Source organism: Vombatus ursinus, unplaced genomic scaffold, assembly GCF_900497805.2.
Source record: "Vombatus ursinus unplaced genomic scaffold, bare-nosed wombat genome assembly UNPS02014817.1, whole genome shotgun sequence".
NCBI lineage: Eukaryota > Metazoa > Chordata > Mammalia > Diprotodontia > Vombatidae > Vombatus > Vombatus ursinus.
The window spans coordinates 7937406-7965027 of record NW_020954595.1 but is presented as its reverse complement, the minus strand read 5'-3'; the positions used below and the strand labels follow the sequence as shown (position 1 = coordinate 7965027).

General features: G+C 44.7%; 1 protein-coding gene across 5 annotated transcripts in view; it reads right to left on the bottom strand.

The window, feature by feature from the left end:
• The window catches only part of SUGCT (succinyl-CoA:glutarate-CoA transferase), a 629460-nt gene that overhangs the window by 186356 nt on the left and 415482 nt on the right, over positions 1–27622 (bottom strand). The window lies entirely within an intron of this gene.

Here is a 27622-nt window from a genome sequence, read left to right as displayed (position 1 = left end):
AGGAAAATAATCTACATGGTTAATTCTCATAATTCAACCAGATGACTATTTTTTTTAAAAAACCTACAATTAAATGAAAAAAATGTCTCAGTCTTTGGACTGCCACGTCAGAGCTGTACTGAACATTCTAGGGTAGAAATAGATGTTTTGCCATGGTTTCATCTCATTGATTCCAGCTTCCAGACAGAAGAAGCTCTCTTTTAAGTATGGGAGGTCCCTATGCTGTATAAGGGAATCAGACAGAGCTGTAAGTAGGAATTATGCCACTTGGGGCAAAAACAATTACAGAGAAGGAAGGAAGGAAAGGGGAGGATCCTGGGAATGATCAATCCAAAGATGAGAAGACTCAAGGGAAATCATAGTGTAGGGTAAGCTGCATGCTTCACAAACCATATGGACCGCAGTCACCCCCAAAAGAGAGGTCCTCTCAGATGCTAGGGTTCTGAGGCAAGGTCCTATTTACCAAAGTCCACCTCCCATATCCCAGCTAGTTGTAGCTCTGAAAAGAGCTATTGATCATGGAGGTATTTTTATCTTTATTAAAGGCCAGTAGAGCACAATAACAAGATGGCTAAGGTTAAAGTCAGAGGCATCTCTATCCCATTAAGCCTGTGAACATCTTCTTTTTTGGGGAATGGAAGTTTATCTTCTGTTCCCCTTGAGAGCAACATTCTTAGTAACCCATGTCATTTTTCCCTTCCTTAGAAAGTCATGATTCTACATTGAATGCATGCAGAGAGTAGATATGAGAAACCCAAGGTTTTTTTTTCCTTCTATGGCTCTTTGCCTCAGATGGCCTCCTAATCTGGAGGCCCCAAAGAGAGAACCCAGAGTTCCATCTACAGAAAGGCAGCCTCTGGTGTAGACAGATCTGCATTTTTAATTACATAGTGGGCTGAAGATGCTCCAATTCAGAACAACAGAACTTACTTTATATTTTCCTTCATGACAGTCCTCAAAATATACTTCTTAAAATAAGTTTTAAAGAATGACTAAATTAGAGTATTAGCCCCACACAATTAAAATTGAGCTTCATTCTTTTCTTTCCTTGATGCCAAGAATAATGAGCATTCAACATATAAAAAGTACATTTAAGCCCCAATTCAACTTAAGAAACATTCCTTAATCATATCTTTGGTGCAATCAATAAATACATCTTAAGCCATTACTATAGCCCAGGCACGATGTTTGCACAGTGGGGATGCATAGAAAAAATAAGTAAATAAAATGGCTTCTGCCCTCAGGTAACTTCCATTCTACAATCTTTTAGTGTTTGAACTTCAATCAAAATCTTCAACAACTACTCTTACAAAGTCCCGGATTTATAGACAGAAGACCAGTGTTCAAATCATGGCTGAACCATTCATCATCAGTTATGAGACTGAGTAATTCACTTAGCTTCTCTGGCCTCACTTTTCCTATCTTCAAAATGGAGGACTTTATACTCAAGTTCCCTCTAAATCCACCCACACAAGATTTATCTCTTACAAATACTGGTTTTGCCTCCATTGGAAGGTAAGTTCCTTGAATCCTGAAATTGTTTTTTGCTTTTCTTTAAATCCCAAGTGCTAGCAAAATTCTTAGCACACGGTTTGTATTTAATAAATGTATCTTGACTGACTGACAACATGCTTTAATGGATTTGTTACATTTGTTACAAGGTTATTCCCACTGACATGGATGACATCCAATCTGCACCTAATTTTTTACCATTCTTGTCTATGTCTTGCCATCAACTCTCCATAGCGAATTCATGGAGAGATTTAAACTATCTAATGTCGCTAACTGCTCAAACAAGTACATTCCTGTAACTTAGGATTTATTTGATCAACTTTAAAATGATGATTTCTTTTGAGTTTTTTAAAATGTTATTTAAATACCAAGTCCCATTTATAAACAATCTAATTTAAAAGTGATTTTAAAATTGATCATTTGTATCATGTACAAAAGTCATCCTTGTTTCATTGAGAGAAATAGAATCCATGTGGGGAGAATGTCAAATACTAAAGATGGACTGAGAATGCATCTGTCAGAAAATATTTTATTCCCAGATACCTGCCCATCTCTATGTCAGCTTTTCATCACAAAATGTTAACATATTTAGAATGACAGTGATGGATAGGGTAGGCAACTAAGAAAAGCTAAGGAAGCACAATGCTTTGGACATAGAAGATACTTAGTAAGTGTTTGTTGAGTGGATTCAAAGCCTGCATGTCCCCACTACACCAGTAAAACTTCTATACCTGGAAGGCTAGACCTGAAGAAAAATTACGCATCTTGACTATTTGGGGGTACGATACATAAGCTCTATAAAAATTGACCCAAATATATGGCCAAGAGACATTCTCCAAGAGATAATGGGTCTAGATATCCTCACAGTATCTTTCTAAAATACCTGTAGTTGTACCTACTTAGATTTTGGAAGTGCAGACATGCAGAAATGTTTGATTCAACAAGTATTTGTTAAGTATGCATTATGTGTCAGCCACTATACTCACTTTTAGGAAGATGATACAAAGGAAAAAGCAACTCTTGCCTTCAGTGAGTTTATATTCTGTTGGAATTTTATTTTATTATTGATTTTATGCTTATGAATAAAGAAACCACATATAATTAACACACTTATTCATATGCTTGAATTTCTATATCTTATGGCCTGGTCATATGATGAGAACTTATTATAACTATGTAATACAATAGTTTGAAGAAAGAGGCAGGGTTTTCCTGTAGAATATTATCCACATTGTTACTATTCTGATTGGATAAGTCTTCACCCTTCAGGCTAAAAACCAAGCAAAGCCAACAAGAAAGAAATGGAGCTATTGGGAAAAAGTATCCAGTTCCCTTGAACCACGAAGAGCTTGGCACAGAGCACCTACTGATGTGGATAGAAGACACAACTGCCTGGGTGCATATGAAACTTCCTGGGGCCTGGCTCGTTTCATAAATAGGATCAGGTTAGTGGTCAGCAGCACCACCTTGTGGTTAAACATATGTAATGCACAACTTCTAGGACCTATGATTTCATTGGTATAGACATTGCTTCTAGCAATAAAGATCACAACTGCTCTGTAATTTTGTAGACAGCTCTTGTAAATGATTGTGACCAACCTGGTGATGAACCTTTGGGAGCTTAGATAGATCACTTCTCAGACTAGAGACATCAAACCTGCCACTGGGTCCACACCAGAAGCCTTTCTAGTCTGGAAGAACCTGCCAGAGCTTATGTCTCCACTGACGCTGTCTTCAAGGACCTCAAGTCACCCTCCAGGGCCCAGTAGGGCACAATAGTGCTGTGGTTAACCTCACTGTGCTAACAGAATGGATATTGTCACAATGAAGGCAAACATTCTAACCCAAATAGCACAGTACCTGGACCATATTAGTAGGATAATAAGTACTTATTTAATTGGATTGTAAGATTGAATTGGCTTTCTGATGGCAATCACTACTTGATTCTAATGCTGTCACTTCTACTCCATTTATTCTGTGCTATAGCTAAGATAGAATATTTATTAAACATTTTCTATGTGATAGACACTACGGTAAATTCTAGGCATACAAAGAAACAAAAAATGCATTCTCTACCATCAAGGAGCTTGATGGTATATTCTAACAAGGAAAGATTACACATAAAAAAATCTGAAGAATATCCAGGGAGGGAAGAGGTATCCCCATGGGAACAGGGCTGTTTGAGAAGAGATAGGAAGGTCCAGAGTGAGGAATATATTCAGAGGTGAAGTAAGCATGTCCTGGGCATCTCATGAAATGGTGATCCAGGCCAGGGACTCACCAATCAGAGGACAGGGCCACAGGGTGAAGGCATCCCATTAAGAGAAGGCTACTCATCAGGAGGTGAGTTAGCTAAGGTACCTATACAAGGAATACCTCAACCCTACCCAAGAAGAAAAGCTTATAAATGGTGGTAGAAAAAACTAACACTAACCATTATGTATAGGTGTGGGAGAGATGGCAAAACACAAAAATCATTGTTGCTATAGACAGAGAAATATCTATTTCTACATCTATTGGATCCATAATCCTGCCAATCCTGCCAACAATATAGAGAAGGGCAGTGTTCAACATCCAGTGAAATTCATTACTTAAGCTCCTCCTATATACAAGGAACTCTACCAGGTGCCAGGGATACAAAGAGAAAATAAAACAAAAGCCTTCCAAGAGCTTACATTCTTTGGGGGATATAGAATGGAAACTGAAAAGTAAATATCTGATCATTTGGGGAGGGAGAGAAAACTCAATACAGGAATCTGACCAGACTGAGATGGTACTTGAGCTGAACCTGTGAAAAAGTTAAGGGCTGAAAATACAGGAAGTGAGGAAGGATTATATTACAAGCAAGGGGAACAGCCCAAGCGAAGGCCCAGGTGGTTGTGTATGTATGTGTGTATGTATGCATTCATGCATGTACGCATGTATGTGTATATGTTGACATACATGTAATCATAACAAACATTGCCTATACTAAGTACTAAAGTGTGATAGCATTAGAATGGATGGTTTTCGATGCTGCTCAGTTATCTGTGGATTCCTGTATCAGATTAATATTTTACGTACAGAGGAGTGATGCTTAACAGAGAAGATTTGGGGAGCCAATGTCCTACCACAGGGTATAACAAATACTCCCTGTTCTCAATGTGTCAGCTAGACCGACTCATCAGACAAAGGGTCATTTGAGAACCTACTAAGCAAATACAAGATGGGCATTTACAGTGTTAGATGTGGCCAAGATGCCTACAGGAATCTGGGGCAAAGGAGAACCTGGGTCAGCCCCATTCATTCTGCACTTGAGATTTGTTATACCTCCTCTGAATCCCATTGGGAATCCCTCAAATGCAGGCAAGCTCATAGGGCATGCTTGTGATGGAATGTCAGTCGGGTGAGTAACTGAGATCTGAGATCATGAACCCTACAACCATTCCCTGGAGGGAAAGCAGGGCAAAGCTGAGTTGACTGGAGAAGACAGTCCAGGAAAACACTGGAGAGCAAGTCACCAGAGACTGTCCTTGGCCCCAACCTATGAGAACCACTCTATTTTATAACTCTGCCAAGATTTTATACAACTGTCATACCTGCTTATGTTGGATTGTTTTCTGGTTTCCTTAAATAAGACAGAATTCTTCAGCAGGAAATAGGCTAACCTAGATTAAGTTACTACCACAAGAAAAAGTGGACTTGTCTCTCAAGCTGTTTAAAAACATGATGGAGGCATAAGTGGGGTAGGATGATTTAGCTGGGCTTCAACGGTAAGTAGGCAAAAGCCTGGGAGACTGGCTGCCTTATTTTATCTCTGATCATTCCTGAGGTCTGCCACAGCTAGAAAATGCTTAGTTATTCAATTGTGCTAATTACAGGTAAATTAGCAGAGCATTACTCATACCCTGACTACCACTGGATTGAATTGGGGATTCACTTAAAGGATCTTGGAGTTGGAGGGGTCCCTAGTGGCCCTCTGGTCCAACCTTTATTCAAACCAGAATTCCTTCTGCTTAAACCTACTAAACAGTCATCCAGTCTTTGTTAGGAGAACTCCAAACTCACTGAGGCAGCCCGCTCCACTCCAAATAACTCTCAGGGTTAGCAAAATGTCCCTAACTGCCAGCCTGAATTCACCTCTTTGTAACTTCCCCTACTGATCCTGGTCTGCTCTGTGGGGACAAGTGATCTTACTGCCCACAAAGTATTTCTTCTCCACTCACCTCAGTTCCTAGTGTTCCCCACCCCTGAAATTACTTCATCCTTAATATGTGTACATATGCATATAAATACATATGCACACATATATACATTTATACATATGTATGGATTGACAGACAGATGGAAGATGGAAAGATAGACAGACGGATGAATAGACATACGGATGAATGGACAGATGGATGGATGGATGGATGGATGGATGGATGGATGGATGGACAGATAAACAGATGGATGGATGGATGGATTGATGGATGGATGGATGGATGCGTGGGCAGATGGATGGATGGACGGTCGTATAAACAGATGGTTGGACAGATAGACAAACGGACACAGGCAGGTAGACAGAAGGATAGTATTAACTTTTTTGTTTTCAGTTAATAGAAATCTCCTTGGTGGCAGGAATTAGTTCTTTTTTTCCCTCTTCTATTCCTAACTCCTAGCATAGTACTTTGCATATAATAGGTGTTTTATAAATGATTGTTGTATGAATGAATGAGCACATATACAATGCAGAACAAAGTGAATAGTTCTTCCACTGTCAGCCCTTCAGTACTTGAAAGCCATGGTCATGTCCCCCAGAAGTCATCTGTTCTCAAATCTGAACACCTCTCCTTTCTTTAACTGAACTTATAAAAGGAACTTTTGAACCTCCCCTGTTCTGGTTGCCCTCCTCTAGGCACACTTCAGGTCATCAATGCCCTTCTCATAATGTGATTAGATCTAACTACTCTATCCTTGTTTTTGTCTGACCAGGATCTGAGGCCCTATAAAGAAGCTTAGTACAGAGGATAAGTATTTGTAACTTTGCTAGTTATGGGACATGATATCTCTTACCATGTAGCCTGAGATCTCGTTAGCCTGTGGAAAACATTGCTTGAGATAGAATTCACTAACAGGCAATGCTTTAGAGACAGAAGAGGAAGCAGTGTGAGCTGGGAGAAGAGGCACACACTGCCTCTCTAATCCATCTAATCCAGGAGATGGGAAAGGAGACCTAGAGTATGTGAGCCAGTGAGGCCAGACAATTTCCTATACTGACCACCAGGTGGTACATTGACCCAGGGTAGCTTGGCAGCTATCCAGATGAAGAGGTTGGTAAAAGAACAACCTGGAGTTGAGTGGAGGTGAAAAAGGGGAGGCCAGAAGCAGCCTGACAGTCAAATGTACAAAACATGAACAAGTTAGGTGCTGACCACTCAACAAGGTTCTAGAATCAGGAGGTGGTATGGTCCAGGACAAGCATCATTGGACTAGAAATCCTAATCCTGGACCCACCACTTTTAAACTGTGTCTGTCCCTCTAATGTCTAACATTCGATACATGTGATATGTGAGCTGACACTTCAGGGAGTTTGCCTCTGGGAACCACAATTTTAAGGGGGACACTCACAAATTAGAGAGTTACTAAGACATTTTCCAATCCAGAGAAGGGCATTGTATGAGGAAAGGAACTGATAAACATATCATGTCCTGTCACATGGAAAACGGTTGAAGGAAGTAGGAAATTCTAGCTCAAGAAGGGAAGACGAAAGAGAGGCAATACATGGTCATCCAGTATTTGATAGGTTATCAGTATGAGGAGGTATTATTATACTTTTTTTCTAGGTTGCTCCAGCTGCCAAACTAGGACCAATGAGTAGAAATCAGGAGAGTCCAACAGTGGCAAATTCTGCCTAGGACTGGTCAATTACAGAAGCAACTTTCTTCTTCAATCATGGCCTCCCCATCAATGGAGGCAGTTAAGAATGACATAGAAGGATGTCCTGTCTTAAGCGAAAGACTTAGCCAGATGACTTCTCACATTCAAAACACCAATGTTCAGTCTTATATGTATGAATAGAAGGAAAATGAGACCACCCAGGAATCCCTCTGTACTTACAGGAACTGTGCTCCTGAAGAACCATGATTTTTATTATTATTGTTGTTATTGCTATAGTTAACACTTGCATGAGGCTTTAAGTTTGCAAAGAATGGTACATGTTATCCCATTTGATCCTTACACCTTGGGTGCTACTATTATTCCTATTTTACAGAAGAGGAAACTGAGGTTAAGAGAGGTTGGACTTGCTTTGGGTCACATATTCATGAGTATCTAAAGCAGGTTTGAACTCAGGTCTTCCTGACTCCAAGTACAGCATTTTATCCATTGGGCCACCCAGACACCTCTGTGGTATCTAGTTACCTTTAACAAATGAAAACTGTAGATACCGCAAGTGTTATGGAGATATTTGGGGCCAGAATTGATCTCTCTGGTGACTTTCCTGGTCATCTTCCTACTGGATCTGCTTCTTCCCTGAGCCCTTGAAGTTCTAATTAATAATCTCTGTCTCCATTAATCATAGCCTCTTCTATACTGTCTGGAATTGTCTAGATATTAGATGTTAGCCTCCCCCACCCCACAGACTTGATCTTTGATCATTTCCTAGAAGAGAAGGGCCCTCTTAAAATTTCCCTTTATCTCCCCAATTTCAAGCACAACTGTAAGCATAGAGAAGGACCATCATTCAAGTGTATCAAGATCTTTTTTTGGATCTGGGCTCCATCATCTTTTGTGTGAGACACCCCTCCCCGCTCCCTGTCATGGGCAATCCTGATGAATGTACTGTCAACGTCTTTAAACAGCACAAAGGAGACACGTCAGGGGCAGGTCACTCCAGATCATCCTGAAACATGGCATTGACCCATTCTGATTCCTTGTAAGGTCCTTCCATTCAACCAGTTCTAAATATGATCCTATGGCCATTTAGGCTGCATCGCTCCAGGTCAGGGCTCTTAACCAGGGCTTTATGAACTTTTTTTTCCCAACATTTTTATACTTTGATTATATTCCAATATAAATTGGTTTCTTTTGCAATTCTGTGTATTTTATATTATGTATTTGAAAATGTGATTCTGAGAAGGGGTCCAGAGGCTTCACCCACACTGACTGCCTAAGGGATCCAGGACACAAAAGAGATAAGGAATCCTTACTCCAGGTTATCTGCAAGAATAGTATGAAAGACTGTCAAGTGCATTTTCCCCTTGAAATATGGGTATGCTGGGGAAAAGAAAGGAGTGGAAGAGAAGGGAGGAGAAAAGACTAAGCATTTATAAAGCACCTACTACGTGCCAGGCACCATGCTAAGCATTTTTTTATAAATATTATGTGATTTGATCCTCCCAACAGCCCTGTGAGGTAGGCGCTATTATTATTCCCATTTCACATTTGAGGAAACTGAGGCAGAAGTTAATTTGCCTAGGGTTACATAGCTAACCAGTACCTGAAGCCAGATTTGGATTTGTCTTCCTGACTCCAGGTTCATCACTTTATACACTACGTCACTAACTGCCATACTATGTTCTAAAACCATTCATTGGTCTTCCAGTCTAGATATTCGGTCAAAAAAAAAAAAGCAAGCATGGTTAGCTCAGCCCACCTGGTCTTGAAGAACCTCTTTTGGCTCTGGATAGCCACTGCTTGCCTTTCATCTTTTTTATCATGTGTTTTACAACTTTGCCAAGAGTCAAAGTCAAGCTCTCTGTCTTGGTGTTGGTTCATGGAACCCTCTTCCGTTGTTATGAAAATAGATGTGTGCCCGCCATTCTCCTCTTCTCTATGATCTTGCAAAGACCCGTGAATCTTTCAGGATCTCTGGATGGAGTTCATATGGGCCTTGGGACTTGAAATCATCCAGGGCAGCTGGGGGCTCTCTTACCATGTCCTCGCTTTTCTTGGGTTTCATATACATGCATATATATGCATATATATACATGCATATGTATGTACATATGCATGTACATATGTATGCATACATATGCATGCATGTATGTTGTGTCCATCAGAAAGCTTCTTTTTTAAACTTCTGTCAGGTTTGTCACTTTTCTGAGTCCCTCAAGCTCAAAGGAGAGAGCTCCCTCGTGGGTGATCATGCAGAGCCTGGCCTGACCTCACAGCCAAGGGAAGAGAGTCAGGAGAACTCCATTCCACTTGTGAGTTGTGCTACTGTGGGCCAGGACATAAATATCTCCAGACTCAGTTTCCTCTTCTAGAAAGTGAGAAGAATCATAGCATCTCCCTCCCAAGGCTGGAGCAGGGATCCAACGAGACAAGGCGCTCTAGGAGCGGCTTTAAAATGTTACAGGAACATTGCCTATGATGGCCATTATACTCTTTCTGGAGGACAGCAGGGCTCTGTGCAGAGAATGCCAGCCTGGACCAAAGGAGGGTTTACAGGTAAGTTTCACCTCAGACCCATAAAGGCTGTGTGGCCCTGGGTAAGTTATTCATTCCTCATGCTCTCTCTAGGGACCATAAAAATGCCAAAGAAGGGACCAGCTTGAATTGGTCAAAGGTATTCTTCACCCCAAAGGTTTCTGTGCCAATGAATTCCCAGGTTCTGTCCCTGTCCCCATTACATGTTTCCATGTGAATTAGCGAGTCTGTGAACATCAAGCCCACCAATCAGAGCATCACAGATGTGATGCTGAGAGTACTAGCACCAGCCCAATGATTCCCTTCCACAGATGAGAACATGGAGGTCCAGGGTTTGACACACCTGAGATCATTCAGGTATGGGATTCCAATGGGTCCCTCCTCTACTGTCCCTCTCTCCAACTGATTCATCAGCCTCGAATGTGTCTGGATGCCTCTGCAGCCTGGTTTTACTTATGGCCGGGCACCATCAGCTCACTAGAAAGGTTCACTCCTCACAAAGCCAAATCCCAGAATCCATTGGGAGGAAAGAATGATTTCAAAGAAATGAAATGGACTGTTCTCCTTCTGAAGCCCCATTTTATATACAACTTCTCTCTCTGAGAGCTTCTGGGGTGGGGGGGATGGCTTACCAGGTAGCCTGAGGTGACATATAGGCAAGCTATATTCATTCATTCATACCTTCAATGAGCATTTTAAAGGGTCATCTCTGTGCCAGACTCTGGCCAGTTATTGCATAAATGAAGACGAAGACAAACATTGGCGGGGGGGGGGGGGGGGTTGGAACGAGGTAGGAAGGAAGAAAAAGTAAATAAAAAACATACAAAAAGTAAATGATACAATCTGGAAAGGCTCGGATAGAAGGTGGTAGTGAAGGAAGCTATGGGAGAGGTGGGGAGGAGGACATTCCAGGCATGGGAGGCAGCATGTCCTTTTAACCTAACAGTTAAACAGAGATGCCTGGAGCCAGGAAGATCTGAGTCCAAATTTGGCCTCAGACTCTCCCTAGGCAGGTCACTTAACCTCTGACTTGGTTCCCTCAACTGTAAAATGGGCATAATAAAAAAACCTACCTCCCAGGGTTGTTGTGAAGTTGTTGTGCCGAGCACACAGTAGGTGGTATATAAATGTTAGCTATTATTAGCTAACATTGGGCAGCTAGATGGAACAGTGGATAGTGTTTCCAGAAAGCACCATGATACAAAAACAAATGCCAACAACAAAACTTCATTTTAGAAAAATGAAATACATAAAAAGAAGTTAAAAATAGAGCCGTGATAAGAAATCTATGTGCTGCCCTCCTAAACAACAACAGCATAATAATGAGTTTAAATAGTAAAAGTATCTGAAGTTAAAAGGGAGGGGGAAGGAAAGCCGAAATCGGACCAAGTGAGAAAGAGAGGTCCAGGCTCAATGCCTCAAGCCCTTCATTCCTCTTCATGTTTTGGTTTGGAATTAGCACTCAGAGGAGGGAATGGACGGCCCGTCTGCAAAGAATGCCATCCTCAGAAAGAGGGAGGGAGGCAGGAAAGGAGGCTGGGCTTAGAGGGAGCCTTTTGCCCCAGGATGGGATGCAGGGTCACAGGGAGCATGAGCCTGCAGTCTGACCCTAGTTTGGACAGGCTGGGTGGTCACAGAAGTGGAAGACGGGTTCCCTGTCCTTACCCTGACTCCCACTCCTCACCCTTCCCCAGTGAGATTATTTACAAATGGGTATTTCCCAAAATGGCCAAACGGCATCTACACAGAAGCCCTGGATACTTCATCTGTTTCCTGACTGTGGGGAGACAGATTCCCTTCATTATGGACTGATGGCTTTCCAAATTCTTGGCATTATGAGTAGGAAGGCAGGGCATGCAATGCAGAGAACACTGTACATGGAATCCAGAGGATGGATTCAAATGCTGGGCTGCCTATCAGGGCATTTATAGCCCTAGCCTTCAATTTTCGCCTCTCAATGATCTCAAATGTTTGTTCCAACTCTAAGATTCAATGATTCTGAAAGTCAGTCTTGAATCTGTTCTTGGATTTTGGCCCTGGTCATCACTAGTTGACTAACCTTGGGAAAGTCACTTACCTTTCCTGGGGCTCAGTTTCCTTATGTGTAAAATGAAAGGATCGGACCAGATGACCTCTAAGGTCCCCCTAACCCAGAACCTGAGGAACATCTACAGTTACAGGCTGTGATCTGGAAGAGGATCCAGCAAAGGAGCCAGAGAAGGAACAGTCAGAGAAGGAGGAGGAGAACCAGGAGAGTGATGGATCAAATAGAAACTCTTCTGTTCAGCTTCAGACGTGAACCTAACTTAGCTTTCCAGCATCACTAGAAATGCTTCTCCCTCCCACTGTCTAGAGAGCAAACACACCGGTCTTCTCTCTACTCTGCATATAAGACTCTCCATCTCTCATCTCTGTGCATTTGCATTGGACATCCACATGCTGCACTTCACCCATCCTCACCTTTACCCCCAGAATCTCTCAAGTTGCCAAGAATCAGCTCAAACACCACCTTTCATGATTTCCCCAATTAACTTGTTTTTTTAAATAACTTTATGTTTGTATTTATTTGATCTTTCCTTATGCACATCCTTGCTGCCCACCCCCAAAAGGATGGGGTAAGTTCCTTGTGAGCAGGAATTGGTTCATTTGACTTTGGTCTTCGTAGCAAAGAGCCTGGAACATAATAAGCGCCTATAGATGGATGGGTGAGTGACTCCGGGGACAAGTCCATTATCTCTGCCAGTTCTCAGCCCAGGCTCCTGCCTTCTGTCATATGCAAATGTGGCCACCCCCAGGCTGTCCCCTGACTCAAAACACCGGGGGCTCTCAGCAGCAGAAGACCAAGCCCCAGACTAAACTTCCTCCTCTGATAAATCCTTAAACCCTGAGACACACACAGGCTCAAATTAATTCTAACTACATTCCGGATATTTCGGTAGGCACTGGGGATACAGAGGAAAAAAAAACAGGAAAGAAGAAGCTTATTATCTACCCTGCATTCAAAGGAGGATCTAGCAGGATGGCCCTCACTCCTCCTCATCCCACTCTCTCTAGAAGTCCCAGTTCATTTAAGTGAAAAAGCCCTTCTCCAGGGAGGCCCCCCAATGTGCCCACCACCCACTGCTATGGATTCACAGCTTCCTCTCTCTCACATGTCCATCTGTCTGTCTTTCTCTCTCTACAGACTTAGGCTCATTCACTCTATCCCTGGGACTGTTCTCCACCCTCCTCTCATTCCCACATGTATTCTCTGCAGGTCCTCAAGAAGTGCTCCCATTCGAACTTCACACACCTGTGGGAAAACCACACCTGGTCTGCTGATCATTCCCTGCAGAGACCATCCTGACCCACCCCCCCACCACCACCACCTTGGAGCCCAGAGTTGGGATCAGTAAGGACAAGCAGATAGACGCAAGGCTTTTGTAACTCACTGGTCCATCTCTTAGTGACTTTTCCCCCTAAGTCTTAGTTTTGTCAGCTGCAGAATGATGATGACAATATTTATACTATGGAGCTTTGGGCTGGGAGTGGTTGTAATGAAAGTGCTATGCTTCAGAAACTTTAAAGCTATGTGAATGGAAGTTTTTATTCCCTTTTGTCAGGGAATCTTTCCTGATACAAATACCAGGGGACAATTTGAGGTGTGTTGTTCACAAGATCTCTCTAGACCTGGCTCCAACCAATAAAAACCCTGGAAATTTCACTATCTAGCTCATTTTTTTTCATAGAAAGGAGTCTTCTGCAAGCATTCAGGTTAACAAGACATCAAATACAGGGGGAAATATCACTTTTTTAGCTGGACAAAATAAGGCTCGGTGCCAAGGAAAATCTCATCTCCTTTTCCAGAGCATGTCCAACAACTCTCCCTTCTGGTGGTATCCAAACTTGTCCAGGGACCTATATGTTTCCTACTCCTCCTAGTACTAGAAAAGGGCAAGACACAGATTTTTTCCTCCATATCATGTCTCTGTGCATCACTGCTTCTCAGGGAAAACAGTTCCTAGTTTTGTCAATCTTTCTTTATACTTCAGTATCCCATTGTTCTGTATATGGTTCAGGCTAATGAGGCCGGATCTCTCTCCTGGCCCATGTACATCTTAGTATCTTCCCTTTAAAGGCTGAACTGATACAGAGTAGGCTACATTCTGAGTCCATATACTTCTCTCTCTCTCTCTCTCTCTCTCTCTCTCTCTCTCTCTCTCTCTCTTTCTGTCTCTCTCTCTCTCTCTCTCTCTCTCCACCCTCTCCATGACTGACCACTCTTCTTTGGAAGCTGCTCTCTGCTCACATTTGGCCTCTGGGAGTTTTGTTCAGTTGTGTCTGACTCTTTGTGACTTCATTTGGGGTTTTCTTGGCAAAAACAATGAAGCAGGTTGCCATTTACATCTCTAGCACATTTTATAGATGAGGAACCGATGCAAACAGGGTTAAGTGATTTACCTGGGGTCACACAGCTAGTGAGTTTCTGGGGCTAGATTTGAACTCAGGGAGATGAGTCTTCCTGACTCCACTCTATCCACTGTACCACCTAACTCCCCTGGGAGACCTGTCACAAAAGATGGGTGGGGTGCAGTGGGGACAGCTTACCCAACTACTCTAAGTATGGATGAACTATATGACTACATACTTCCAAAGAAATATTCACACCAGTGTAATCACAGACCTATTAGAGTGTTCAGAACACTACCTTTACTCATTATAAGCCGTGCTCATTGTCCACTGTTGTCCATTGAACGTTAAGCTCTGCCCAGAAAGACATTAGGAGGGTCTTGCCTCTGAATCTTCTTCAGAATCCCTCATTTTTACCTAAATATTTACAATTTGTCTCCCCCATTAGAGTATGAGCTCCTTGAGGGCAGGGATGGTGTTTTGGGCTAAATACAGTGCCTGGCACATAAGTGCTTAATAACTTTATTGGCTGATTTATTCTGCTTTCGGTTAGCCTTGCTAGGTACTTCACAGAGCATAATAAGTCTACAGCAGACGACTCAAGCCGATTGGTATCCTCCTCAATGTGGATGTCCTCCCCAAGAACGCAGCTAGAAGCTCATCCATGGTTCATCACTCACAGGCTGGCCGCTTGGTGATGAAGTCTTTGACCACAGAAACCCAGTAAAGCAAGAAAAAAATCAGCAAACAAAGGGGCAGATCCTGAGAGTAAGAAGCTAGAAGCTCTGCCCTAATTCCCCTGGCAATGTGCTTGGGCATTCAGAGATGCTTGACTACTTCCAATCTCTGAGATGCCGAGAAGTAGGTGTCCCTTTTAATGAAGGCGGGGAAGTATAACCTCATCAAAGACACCCGCTGGCTTTGCTGTGATTTCTGTCCCTGCCAAAGACAACAAGAACCATTGTTACTGTAGCATGTTATCACGGGTAAATTACTTCCAGTCTGACAACTATAAAGGGAGTGATTTCCTCTTACCTCACCAAAAGGGGGGGGGGGGAAACTCTCATATGCTTATCATGAGAATCTGATTTAAAACTGTTTAAAAGGCATTAAAATCGTGTAACCTCAAATGAGTGTTTTCCCTAAAGCCATAAACACACCTCCAGACGTTTTGTCCTCTGCAGCAGGTGGAGTCCTGCACACAAATGAGACGATTTCAGTCTTCTCATTCATTTTGCTCTATTCCCTCCACAAAAGCTCCAGACTCACAGGTGTACACAAGGCAACATATTTCTACCATGACAAGAGCAGGAGATGGCTGGGAGCAGAGCTTCCCCTAATGATGTGTGAACAAAATGTTAACTGAAGCCCCGTGACTCAGGGCCAGCAGGGCCCCAGAGGAGCGTCAGGTATGTACAGGAGAGGGACCAGAGCTCAGGACCAGAGCAAACGGCCGGCTGGCCCCTTGGCTTTCTGTTTGGGAGCTTGCTGTTCCCATTTTTCCCTAGAATTTCCAGCGCTACTAGGCCATGATGTGCGAGTGAAAATTGCGTTCACAGATTGCACACATCCTGTTTCGGACCCTGGTTGTGATTTCGGTCTGGAAACTCACCTCTCTGGGGGCTTAAGAACACAGTAGGCCTTCAGAAAGGTTAAGCTAGTCAGACAATGCCTGAGGAGAAGCAGCTCTTCACATTTGGAATTCATTGCATTTGGAAGAGAAGCAAAATTTTCCTAAAGATACTAGACTTAATTACATTTTCATAACATGAAGGAGTCACCTTGTAAATCCAATTAGTCCCAATGAGGCAACAGGGTCCTACTTGGAGAGGCTAAGTTTAGAGCCCCAAGGGCTTCATTTCCCACACTGCTCAGGGCCAGGACAATATCTCCTAGAAGGCTGGGTAGGATCCCATAGGATGGTGACATCACCCGGTGAGAATTCTGATTGGTGGGAGCTTTAAAAAGAGGAAGGACCAAGGGGACCAGTGGAGAAGAGCAACAAGATGTGTGATTGTGGTTGGAGTAAGGAGAGAAAAAATGGCCCCATGAAGATACAGTCATGGTGTCCTGAGACTGTGGTGTTTATTGAAATTATTTTCGACTTAATTCAGAAATATTTTCTCTTTACTTATATGTATACGTGCTGCTTCCCCAGGACAACATAAGCTCCTTAAAGGTTGACTCCCATCCTCAATGATGGGCACAAAGGAGGCAATTGATAGATGTTTGTTGCATAAATGAATGAATGAGTGAATGAATTGAATGAGTGAATGGATGAATGAATGATCACTGCAGAGCCACAGTGAAAGTGATCAACAGTTCTCCAGCCTGCCCCAAGGAAGTCCCAGAAAACACTCCAAGAAACATGCTGTACATGGCACACACTGGCCTTCTGCTTCTATAGCTGAGCTCCAAAGTCCCTCTGCCTTCCAACTATGCCTGGGAGTTGCAGGGATAGAGAAAGGTTTAGACAATGATTCCTTTCAAAGTCCAGATACCGTTTTGCTATTGGATCCTACCCTGTATTATTTACATTGCTTCATTTTTAAACAAATGCTTGGCTGTTGGATTTTGTGTTTCTCTGGCACGTTGAAGACTAGAGGACCATGATGGGCAGGGACTCCATCCTTGTATTAGATGGTTATCACTCCCTCCCCCCAAAAGCAGGCGCACAACCTGGGAGCAGTTATAGGGGCGCTGTGTTGCTATTATTCACATCTCAGATTCCAAGTTTATCAGCATATTCCATCTGCTAAATAACTGAGGATTCCAGGATTTCTCTGGCACACACATTCTGCCTGGGGGCTGCTTTGGGCTAGCGGCCCCACATATTCTATTCAGTTCCACAAACTGATCTCTCTCCATCTCCCTCTCCCTCTCCCTCTCCCCCCCTTCCTCTCATCTTCTCAAAAGGGGCTGAGTCGCTCAGTCCTTTGTGTAAGGGAAGAGCCAGTGACCAGGTAGATATTTGCACTTGCAAAATAATGGCTTCTGAGCCAACCTCAGGCAATGAAGATGCCAGGCTGGACTGCCACATTCCAGCCATGGGACCTGCGGGAACCGGTGGCTGTAACTTTTATGCATTAATTCAACCAACAGCAAACATTCACTGAAGTGGCCTGGTATGTAGAGAGCTCATGCAGGGTCACTGACTTACATTTCCTGACTTGGAGTCAGGAAGTCCCTGATTCAAATTCTACTTTTCACCTTAATTGGCCATGTTGCTATGGGAATATCACCTTATTGAATCTTTGTTTCTTCATCACTAAAATGGGGGTACTAATAATGTCTGAGTCTACCACGTCATACTGTGAACCTCAAATGGGCTGACGTTAGACGCAGCGAGGTGTGTCTCAGTGGATAGAGCACTGAACCTGGAGTCAGGAAGATCTGAGTTTACCCCCAACACTTCTTAGCTGTGTGACCCTGGACAAGTCACTTAGCCTTTATCCTCCTCAATTTCCTCAACTGTCAAGGATGATAATAGTATCTACCTCCTAGGGTGGTTATATTGTTATAAGGATAAAATGAGAAAATATTTGCAAAGTGCTTTATAAATCTTAAAGATGTGTGTGTGTGTGTGTGTGTGTGTGTGTGTGTGTGTGTGTGTAGTTGTTGGTCCTTTGTTTCAAAGGGGACCAACTGATATCACAGGGTGATGACTGGAGCATGAACTAGATTTAAGTGAAGCAGAGCTGCACAAAGTCGTCAGCCTCACTCTGTCTTCCACAGTCACAGAAGTCTAGCAGCAGGATAAAAGTCAGGATAGCTGGGACGCCCTGGGATGCAGTGGATGGATGACCTTGGTGTCTTTAATATCTGAACAAACTCTAAGCGCTCCACAGCGCCTACTTCAGCCGCCTTCGTGGCCATTGGAACAAATTGTTCTCATCTACCCATTCTGCCGGGGAGCTCTTCACACGCTTGGGGTAGGTACCCCTAACTCCCCAACAGGTTTCAGACCCTCAGTCACCCTCAACCTGGGGTAGCCTGTCTGCCAAGACGGTTTTATCGGAATGAAGCTTCTTGGAGATATAAGGGAGAGTCGGGTGCCAGGTGGACACCAAAAGTGGATGAGCAGCCCTGTAGAGGGCTCAGTCAGCCCTCACACCAGGAGTGCTGGTTCTCCCTGAACACCCTATACACCCCGAGTTACTGTTACGTGAAGTGGTTTGCAAAATTGAAAGGCCTATAAATGCCATTTACTTTTACTGTATTTTAATTTAGGCAGTAGAAGCACAAAGACCAAAAATAAATAAATAAATAAAATAAAGGCTCAAGTTGTCCCATCTTCAAGGAGTTTATACGTAGACTCAACAGAGGTAATAAGTTACTGGAAGAGGCTGAAAACCAGGTGTGGCCATGCCTAATGCTAGCGCGTAGCAGGGCCTTCTGGGAGTGGGGGGGAAGAGTCACTACGGAAGTCCTTCCGTCCCTTTCACCCTCCCAAGTCTCACTTTCCCCTCAGAAAGGAGGAGCACCAGAAGAGCTCCAGCCAGTCTTCCCTTCCGAGGACTCATCAGGATAACTTGGATCCACTCACTAACAAGCATTCACTGAGTGCTCACCTCCACCAAGCTGGACACACAAACACCAAGGGGGGTTGCCCCTGCACTCCAGGTGCTTTGTAAGCAGAGCATCGCCATGCTGGAGGAATGGGAAATGGGCAGGAAGACCCCATCTGCCCCCACAGACCACACCAGGGACAAAGCCTGGCCTTCCCTCGTCACCCTCCTCCGGATAGCCCTGGCGGGCACCCACGGGGAAGCACGCTCCTCAGCACACTGCCTCATCTGGTCAACCACTTCCTGCTAAGTCCAGACCTCCCCCCATCATTCACAAAACATATTTGTATTCCCAATAGGCAGGAAAGGCTACAATTTTACAACTAAAAAATCTGAAACTAACTCAGAGCTGCAGACACTTAAACCAACATTTCACTCCTGAAAATCCAGGTTGTGACCTTTAATGAAACTAAGCCAAAGTACAGATGTCACATTAACACCCAGGAGGGAGCGGGAGGAGGGTCCAGGCAATGCGGCAGAATCCTTTTCCTTCGGTAGTTGTGGTGACCTTGAATTTGGTTATGTTTATAACATATTCCACTCCAACAATACTTTTCTTCTTAAACTCCTCTTAAAAACACACACAGCAGGAAGAGGAATTAGGGCAACGTGTAAATACTGCTCCTTTAATGGCCTCCTCTCTTGATGTGAGACTAATTGTACGTCTCAAGCAGGCATCTCCATGTTGGGTGTCAAGGGTCAAGATGGCCTGGCCATGGTGGGCACAGGGAGGAGGGCAGTATCACACGACAGAGACCTTTTTCTAATTCTAGATGCTACAGACCCAACACAATTGAACAACCCAGTGGAATTATCAAAAGAAGAGAGAGCTTTTTGTCCACACTCTTCAAAATTTATGGGGATGCTCTTAAGAACCTCAGTTGCATGTGCATGTGTGCTCTCAGGAAGCACAAAGCATACCCTCTGATAAACTTGATATTTCAACAACACGAACAAGAAGGGAACCAACCACCACTGGATGGGCTCCACATTTCCTCCTTACACTCTGTTCAATCTTCTGGCTATGTTAATAGCAACAATAATAATAACAAATAAAAGGAGGCACCAATCTGGGAATACTGTCAGTGATCTTTCTAGGCCTGGGGCTTTTCAGAGAGTTGGGGGATGGAGGGGATGATTGTGTGTGTGTGTGTGTGTGTGTGTGTGTGTGTGTGTGTGTGTGTGTATGACAGAGAGAGAGAGAGAGAGAGGGGAGAGGGAGAGAATGGAAGAGGGAGAGGAGAGAGAGAGAGGAGAGGGGGGGAGAGAGGGGGGGGGAGAGCTGAGGCTTGTCGAGGGCCCATCAAAAATGTAATGATGAAATCAACTCATGGACAGATTGGATGGCAGATCTTGGCAGCCGTAGAAGATGAGCCCCCCCACCTCGGGTACCACTGCAACTGAAAAGGATACCAGGGGCGAAGATGGTGATGGCTCATGAAACTTTCGCTCTCCCGAGCGAGTGCAGGGAGGAGCTCTTTCCCCATCCCTAATACCTTCCCCAGCATCTCTTGGTTGCTAGAGGAACCAGCATCTTCCTCTAGCCCCCAGCCTGTGTGGGGGCTTTCTCAAACATCAATTTAGCATGATGGCTGTGTGTTAATGAGACGCTGATACCGCGTGAGAGAGCGAGTGATGGATTATTTAGAAATAACTCTGCAGAAATCTGTGTACACGACACATTCTTCTGGTGTCTCTTCTTTTGTTGTGTGTTCTAACCATATGTCCTGAGCAGGAAAACAGAATCTTTGTTTCTTAACAGTTGCTGTGTTCCTGTTACTGTGTCACATTGGGGTCCGTGATGCTGCTGGTGACATCCAAGTCATTCCCAAGGAAATCAAGATAGCAGAGAGGAAGCATGCTGCAGTGAAAGAAAGAGTAGGAAAGCGAGGGACTGAGGGCTTGGGTTCGAATCCCAGTCTGGTGGCTGCTGGCTACCTGTGTGACCTTGGACAACTCACTAACCTTTTCAAGTTCTCAGGCAGCTCACGCGTAAAATGAAAGTGTCCAACCAGACCGGCCTTTGAGGCTCCTCCCAGCTCCAGAACTGGGATCCTATGATGGGAAGGCCTTATCAACTCTGGGCCTCAGTCTGCTCATCTGTGAAATGGGAAGGTTAGGCCAGATCACTGACTAGGATTCTCTGATCTTCTCTGCAGGGGCAAAAAACAACATGAAACAACACTGCTTCTCTGTTGGTAAGTGTGTTTGTCACATGTACAAGCATACATCCTCCCACACACACCACACACATGCATCCATACACACACACACACACACACACACACACACACACATGCACGCAGGTGTATCCATACACACATATCACATGCACACACACACACGCACACACACATAACAGGCAGGTGCATCTGCCTCTCAATTGAGGTTGACACAGGGAGAGGACAAGGAGTGATTTAGAGCCATTCCGTGGGAACGGCAGAGCTCAGCTCAGCCCACCAGCCAATCGCTGGAGCACAACCTGGAGTGGGGGTCTGAACTCTGACCCCGCCCAAGGCAAAGCCCCGACCAGGTGAGTGTGCAGGGAAGGCAGCTTCTCCCCCTCAAGGTCCTCGTGCCTGATGCACAGTGTCAAGAGGAGACAGAGGTATAGACGCTCGCTCCCCTCCGGCTGGGGGGTTCAAGAGGATTCAATCTTCCTTCTACTACTTGGGGGAGGGGGAGGGATGATAGATTATTGCTATTAATTTCTCTTCTCATTGCACTAAGAACAGGAAATGAAGCTGCAATGAATCTCACTGTACCTGGGGTGAATCACTTAGGGATGGGCGGCAGGAAGAAGGTGCAGGGTGGGAAGAAGGGATGGGGCAAAGACAGATAATAAGGTGTTTCTCATCAGCCAGCATTTCAAAGCTTTTTTGTTTTTGTTTGGAGGCAGGAATAGCTGATGCAGCTGCCGAATCACAGCACGGCACTAACCTGAGATGCCCTCCCTCGCTCTGGGAGCTCCTGTCCTCTGCTCCATGCTCGTGGTCCAAGACTCGCTCCTTTTGGCCTCTTCTCTCCTTTCTGCCCTTGGTGACCTCATCTACTCCCATGGCTTTCATTATCCCCTTCCTAATTCAGGCCTGAGCTCTCCCTGGAGTTCTACTCCTAGGCTTCCAAGTGCAAGCTGGAGCCCTCCCCCTGGATGCCCCACTGACCCCTGAGATTGGGCATGTCCCAAATGTGACCCCAACAGCCTCTTGCCTATTTCTGTTGGTGGCCCGGACATTCTCTCAGTCCTTCAGGCCCCAAATCCCAGGGTCACCGCTGACTCTTCCTCTCCTTCGATTCTTCCCCCCCACACACACGTCTAAGCACTGGCCAAACCTCTCTCAAGGGTCCTTCTTGTGGCCCCTCCTCTGCCCTCACACTGACTCCACCCAACCCTAGTTCAGACCTTTATTGAATGGAGAAAGGAGGGCACAGGGCCAGGTCAGGAAGTATCTGGTAAACCAAGTTTGACTGGGGCAGGTCAAAGGGAAATAAGACAGAAAAAGTCAGTGGGAACCAGCTAGTTTAGGGGGCCTTGGATGCCAAGGCTACAATTTTGCATTTTATGCTATGAGCAATAAGCAGTCGCTCAAAGTCTTCCCTTTCTTTTTATAATCCTGGGTGTGGGCAGCCGTGTGAGGAGGGGTGCCTGGCCCATTACCAGAGTCTCTAAATGAGTCTCCCTGCTTCCTCTCTCTTGCTTCTCTAACTGACCTTCACACAGCTGTCATATTCACCTTGCTAATGAAGACAGGAAGCTTCGTGATCCTAGTACAGAGCTTCTAGGCAAAAGGGCTTAATAAATATGGATTGAACGAATACCTCCTGAGGCTCCTTCTATCTAGGCCCAATCCAGCCATTCCTCATTGTACCCCTGGGCCACCTCCTGGCAAGCTACCTCCCCCCAGGACCAGAAACCATACCCTGGAGGACTCAACCTCTTCCCTGGGGCCCATGCCCAAGGAAGCACCTCCTGTGGTCTCTAATCGAGGTGGGTTCTCACCATGTTTCTGTCCTGCCAGCCTCCCTGCCATGGGAAAGTGACCCCTACTGCCCCTGCATGGTTAAATCAGTTCTGCCGATGCTTCTGGAAATGGTGTGTCTACCCACTCTCCTATGGCTCCACTATCCATCCCTATAACCCCCCCAAACCAAAACATCCCTCCCTCTAATATGGCTCAGTTGCCCCTACCAGAATGGAAGGTCCTTGAGGGCAGGGAATGTCTTTAGTGTCACCAGAACTTGGCACAATGGTCAGTATACAGTAAAGGCTGAATCAATGTTTTACTCATTCATTCATTCATTGAATCACTACATGACCTAACTCCAAATTCATCTCCTCCAGTAACCCTTCCATGACTCACTCCATCCCACAATGATCAGATTGGTCCTCTTCAACACTTCCTTTGTAGCTGGAATGCAGCTAAGCATGGGAAGTGGGGTAACTGGGTAAAAAAGCCTGGGAAGGTAGAAAGGGGCCAGGTTATAAAAGGCTTCCAATGCCAAATAGAGGATTTTATCCTGGAGGTCATGGGGAGCCTGGGGAGCTCATTGGGATAACAAGGTCAGAAGAATAGGAAAATTGCCTTGGAAGCAAAGTGTAGGACAGACAGGAGTGGGGAGAGGCTTAAGGCAGGAAGACCCAGCAGAAGACTATAGCCCTAGTTCAGGGATGAGGTGACAAAGGTCTGCACCAGGGGAGTGGCAGGAAAGGATGGTGGGGTGGGGAGTTGATTTATTTCACCAGGGACTGAGACAGGGAAAGAACAAGAAAATGGCCTGGGAAAGAACAGAGAGTGAAAGGATTGGAAGTCAAGGAAAGGCATGGGAAAAGATGGAATCATGAAAGATTCTGATTAGATAAAGGATTCTGGAGATCATGAATATGGAAGGACATGAATATGGAACACAGACAATGTACTATGTAGCCTAATTGCAAAAGGAAGAAAGGGAGAGAATATGCTTATAGCTTGGGAATCAGGAAATGCCTCATGTTTGAAGTGATATCTGAAAAGAGTGCTTTGAAGAAAGCTAAGGATTCCAAGACACAAAGGGAAGGATGTAGTACCTTCCAGACACAGAAGACCACTGATGCAAAGGTATGGAGGTGGAAATAGAATACCACATGTGGGTAACACTTAAAGGACCACTTTGATTGCAAAAAAGAAAGAAAGAAATAGAATGATATAAAGTGAGCTTGGAAAATTGGTCAGAACAAGGTCACAGAGTGCTTTAAATGCCAGGCTGAGCATTTTGCATTTTATCCTAAAGGCAACAGGGCACCATTTTTGAGTAGTGGGGTGACACTGTCAGATCCTTATTTTATGAATATCAGTTTGGTAATTATGTGGATGATAGATTGGAAAGGGGGGACACTAGAGGCAGAGAGACCAACTAGGTTATTGTGCTAGTCGGGGTGAGGGGTGATGAGAGCCTGGAGTAGGGTGGAGAAGTTTAACTGGAGCCAAAGGAGATGGATGTAAGACCAGGGTTTTAATCCTGTCCTAGCTACTTACTAACATCTGCCTGAGTTCAAATCCAGCCTCAAACACTTTCTAGTTGTGTGACCTCGGGCAAGTCATTTAACTCTGTTTGCCTCATTTCCTCACCTGTAAAATGAGCTGGAGAAGGAAATGGCCAACCACTTTAGTATCTTTGCCAAGAAAACCCCAAATGGGGTCATGGAGAGTCAGAGGACAACCACCCCAAAAAGCTTCATGACCCTGACCAGCTCACTTAACCTCTTAGTGCTCAAGGCCACTTTCTAAGACTAAATGGCCGAGTAATTGGTTAAGATAGCTTCCTCACTGGGAGCTCCTCATGCCAATAAAATCATAGATCTGGTGACAATAATAATAATAGTAAGGGTTATTATCACTAGCATTAGTCTCATAATTACATGGCTATTACAATCATGGAAAAAGCATAAAGTGGATTTTCAAGGCCGATCAACAGGTATCAGAGGGATTTGGGCCTTCCAGTCTCAGCCACCCAAAGTGTCGTTATTATCAAACTTGCTTTTTAAGGGGGGGGGTAGAGAAAACCCCAACGGAACCCGGGGCCTTCTGAGATCAAACAGGATTCGTGGGCTTATCATCGAAGCACTACATTACAGGGTGACCTCCGCAGACTGGAAATTGGGTTACATCAACAAACTTTTCACTTGAAAGTGTGAGATGAAAGCGGGCCCTCCCTGACGTTTGGCAGTCTCCCTGGCTCAGCTTTTGAGAGAGTCTGCAGCCAGGTATGTGTGTCACATTTCACTCTGTGATACAGACATGGATGTAAAAAGCCCAGGCCTTTGAAACTGAGCCCTCCCTCCCTTAAACGAAACCCGGCAAAGCCCCCTGGGAGGGAGAGAGGGTAAAGTGACTGGGGAGGCAAAGCCCCAGCGCTGAGGGCTCCTGAATCCCCCAGCCATGGCCAGTCACTCATGAGTGCTCCAAGACAGGGGAGCTTCAGGTAAATAGCAGTGCTTACGTTTGTTTCCTTCCACATCAATGTTTACCTGCCTTGGAGAGGTTTCAAAGGCAGCTGGCCTTTTACCAGAGGCAAAGCACTTCAAAGAGCCGGCCCCCTCTTCCACCGGATTCAATTAAGGCAGATTCCATCGCCCCCGCATCCCCCTCCCGTCCCCCTCATCATTCACTGACTTAACTGGATTGTTTTTCCTGCCATCCTGGGGGAGCGCTCCACCCCCAGCTCCGATGACCACAGCATCAATGCGCGCTGGAGGGGCTCTCTGCAAACCCTAGTCTCCTTCTGCTTCACTGATTTCACTCAAGTTTTCTGTACTTTGTTCATCTCCAGTCTTAATTTTCCCCCCAGAAAGGAACAGAAGTTAAGCCAGGTATCTGGACACTTCCCTTTAATACTCTGCTTTCAACAACAGATACCTATCAACTCTTTGATGATGATAATAATGATAATGATGATAATAATAACAGACATCATGGAACCTCCCAAGAGCACCCTGGGAGGTTGGTACTATCACTAGCCCATTTTTACAGATGAGGAGCCCAAGGCTCTGGGAGTTTAAAAGACTTGCCCAGGGCCACAGTGCTCCAAAGGAGGAAGCAATGTTATACAGTGGAAACAGCTCTGGCTCTTGAGTCAGAGGTCTTGGGTTCCAATGTTGCCTCTAACATTTATTAGCTGTGTGATCCTAGGCACCTCATCTGTAAAATAAGGGAATTGAACTAGCCCTGGGGTGGTTCCCCTTTTTTGTGTCCTGGACCCTTCCGGCAGCAAACTGGTGAAGCCTGTGGACCCCTTCTCGGAATCGTTAATGCAGGCCATAAAATAAACAGGATGTCAAAGGAAACTGATTATACCAAAATGCATTCATCAAAATATTTCTTTTAAAAACTGGAGTTCAGGGAGCACAGATTGAGAAGCCCTGGACCAGACAGTCCCTTCAGCTTTCTCTCTACAATGCCACGGAGTCTGAGGTGGGAGATGAAGCCAGGTCTTCCTGTATACAAATCCAGCAATGCATCCATGCTGCCCCAGGACTCAGGCGGAGGGGAGGGGAAGCTTCTGAGAAAAGATTTTATTACAGCTCCATGAGCATCTTTTAGCAACCACTCCACATCTGCCCCCCTGGGAGCTCTTTGGCCAAGCTAAGCACAGGATTAAATCCTTAAATGAGAAGTCGGTCACATAGGGACCCTGGGGCATAACCTTCAGGGCAGGAAAGTGGCTTAGGGGGGATCCATTTGAACCCTCTTGTTTAATAATAAAGAAACCAAGACCCGGGGAGGGAGGAAATAACAGACGCTGGATTTGAATCCAATACCTTTGAATCCAATTCCAGCCTTCTGAACGATTTGTAAACAGTGGTGGGGAAGGAGAGAGGAGGAAATAAAAGGGAGACTATTTCCTCCTACCCAGTGATGGGAAACAAGCCTTTTAGCTACAGGACACAGACATACCCATAGAATGTGTGTGTATGTGTCTATAGGACACAGACATATCCATAGAATGTGTGTGTATGTGTGTGTGTGTGTGTGTGTAGATAGTATTGTGCATATGCATGTGTGTTTATGTACATGTGCATATGCATGAGTGCGTATGTGTGTGCCTAGATATAAACATACACGTATGTATCTATACACACATTTATATGTGTAACCTCCTGGGTTCCAGGTCCTTCCCTTGGCTCGCTGCCAGGCGCTGGTTCCGTTTAACTGGGACAGGATCCGGGATTGCTTCATGCTTCCTAATTCTTCCTCGCTTGTTTCGTTTGGCAAAGAACCGAAATCTAACCACAACAGCTTAAAAGAAAGCCTGACATTCTACGATAAAATATACAAATCACGGAATGTATACAACTAACAAAAACAGTCTCGAGCCGACTTGATGAGAGGAATTCAGGGCTTTTTTTCCCTCCCCCCCCCCCCCCACCCCTCATTCCTCCCCTTTGACATTCCAGTAACGTAAAACCACTGTTTAAGGTAGAAAATCATTTTTCAATCTCAGGAAACATCGTTACTAGCTGCCAAAAGTCCATCCGTATAATAAGGACTTTTTGCTAATGTCGAACACCTGCAGGTCTAGAGTAGGGAGGCCTCTGAGGAAGGCAGTAACTAAGTACTCCAGTCTACCGATACAGCAGCAAATCAACCCCCTAAAAATTCTGTTAAAGAATCACTCTTGAATTAGGCACGTGCGCCACCAAGCACACACACACACACACACACACACACACACACACTCTCTCTCTCTCTCTCTCTCTCTCTCTCTCTCTCTCTCTCTCTCTC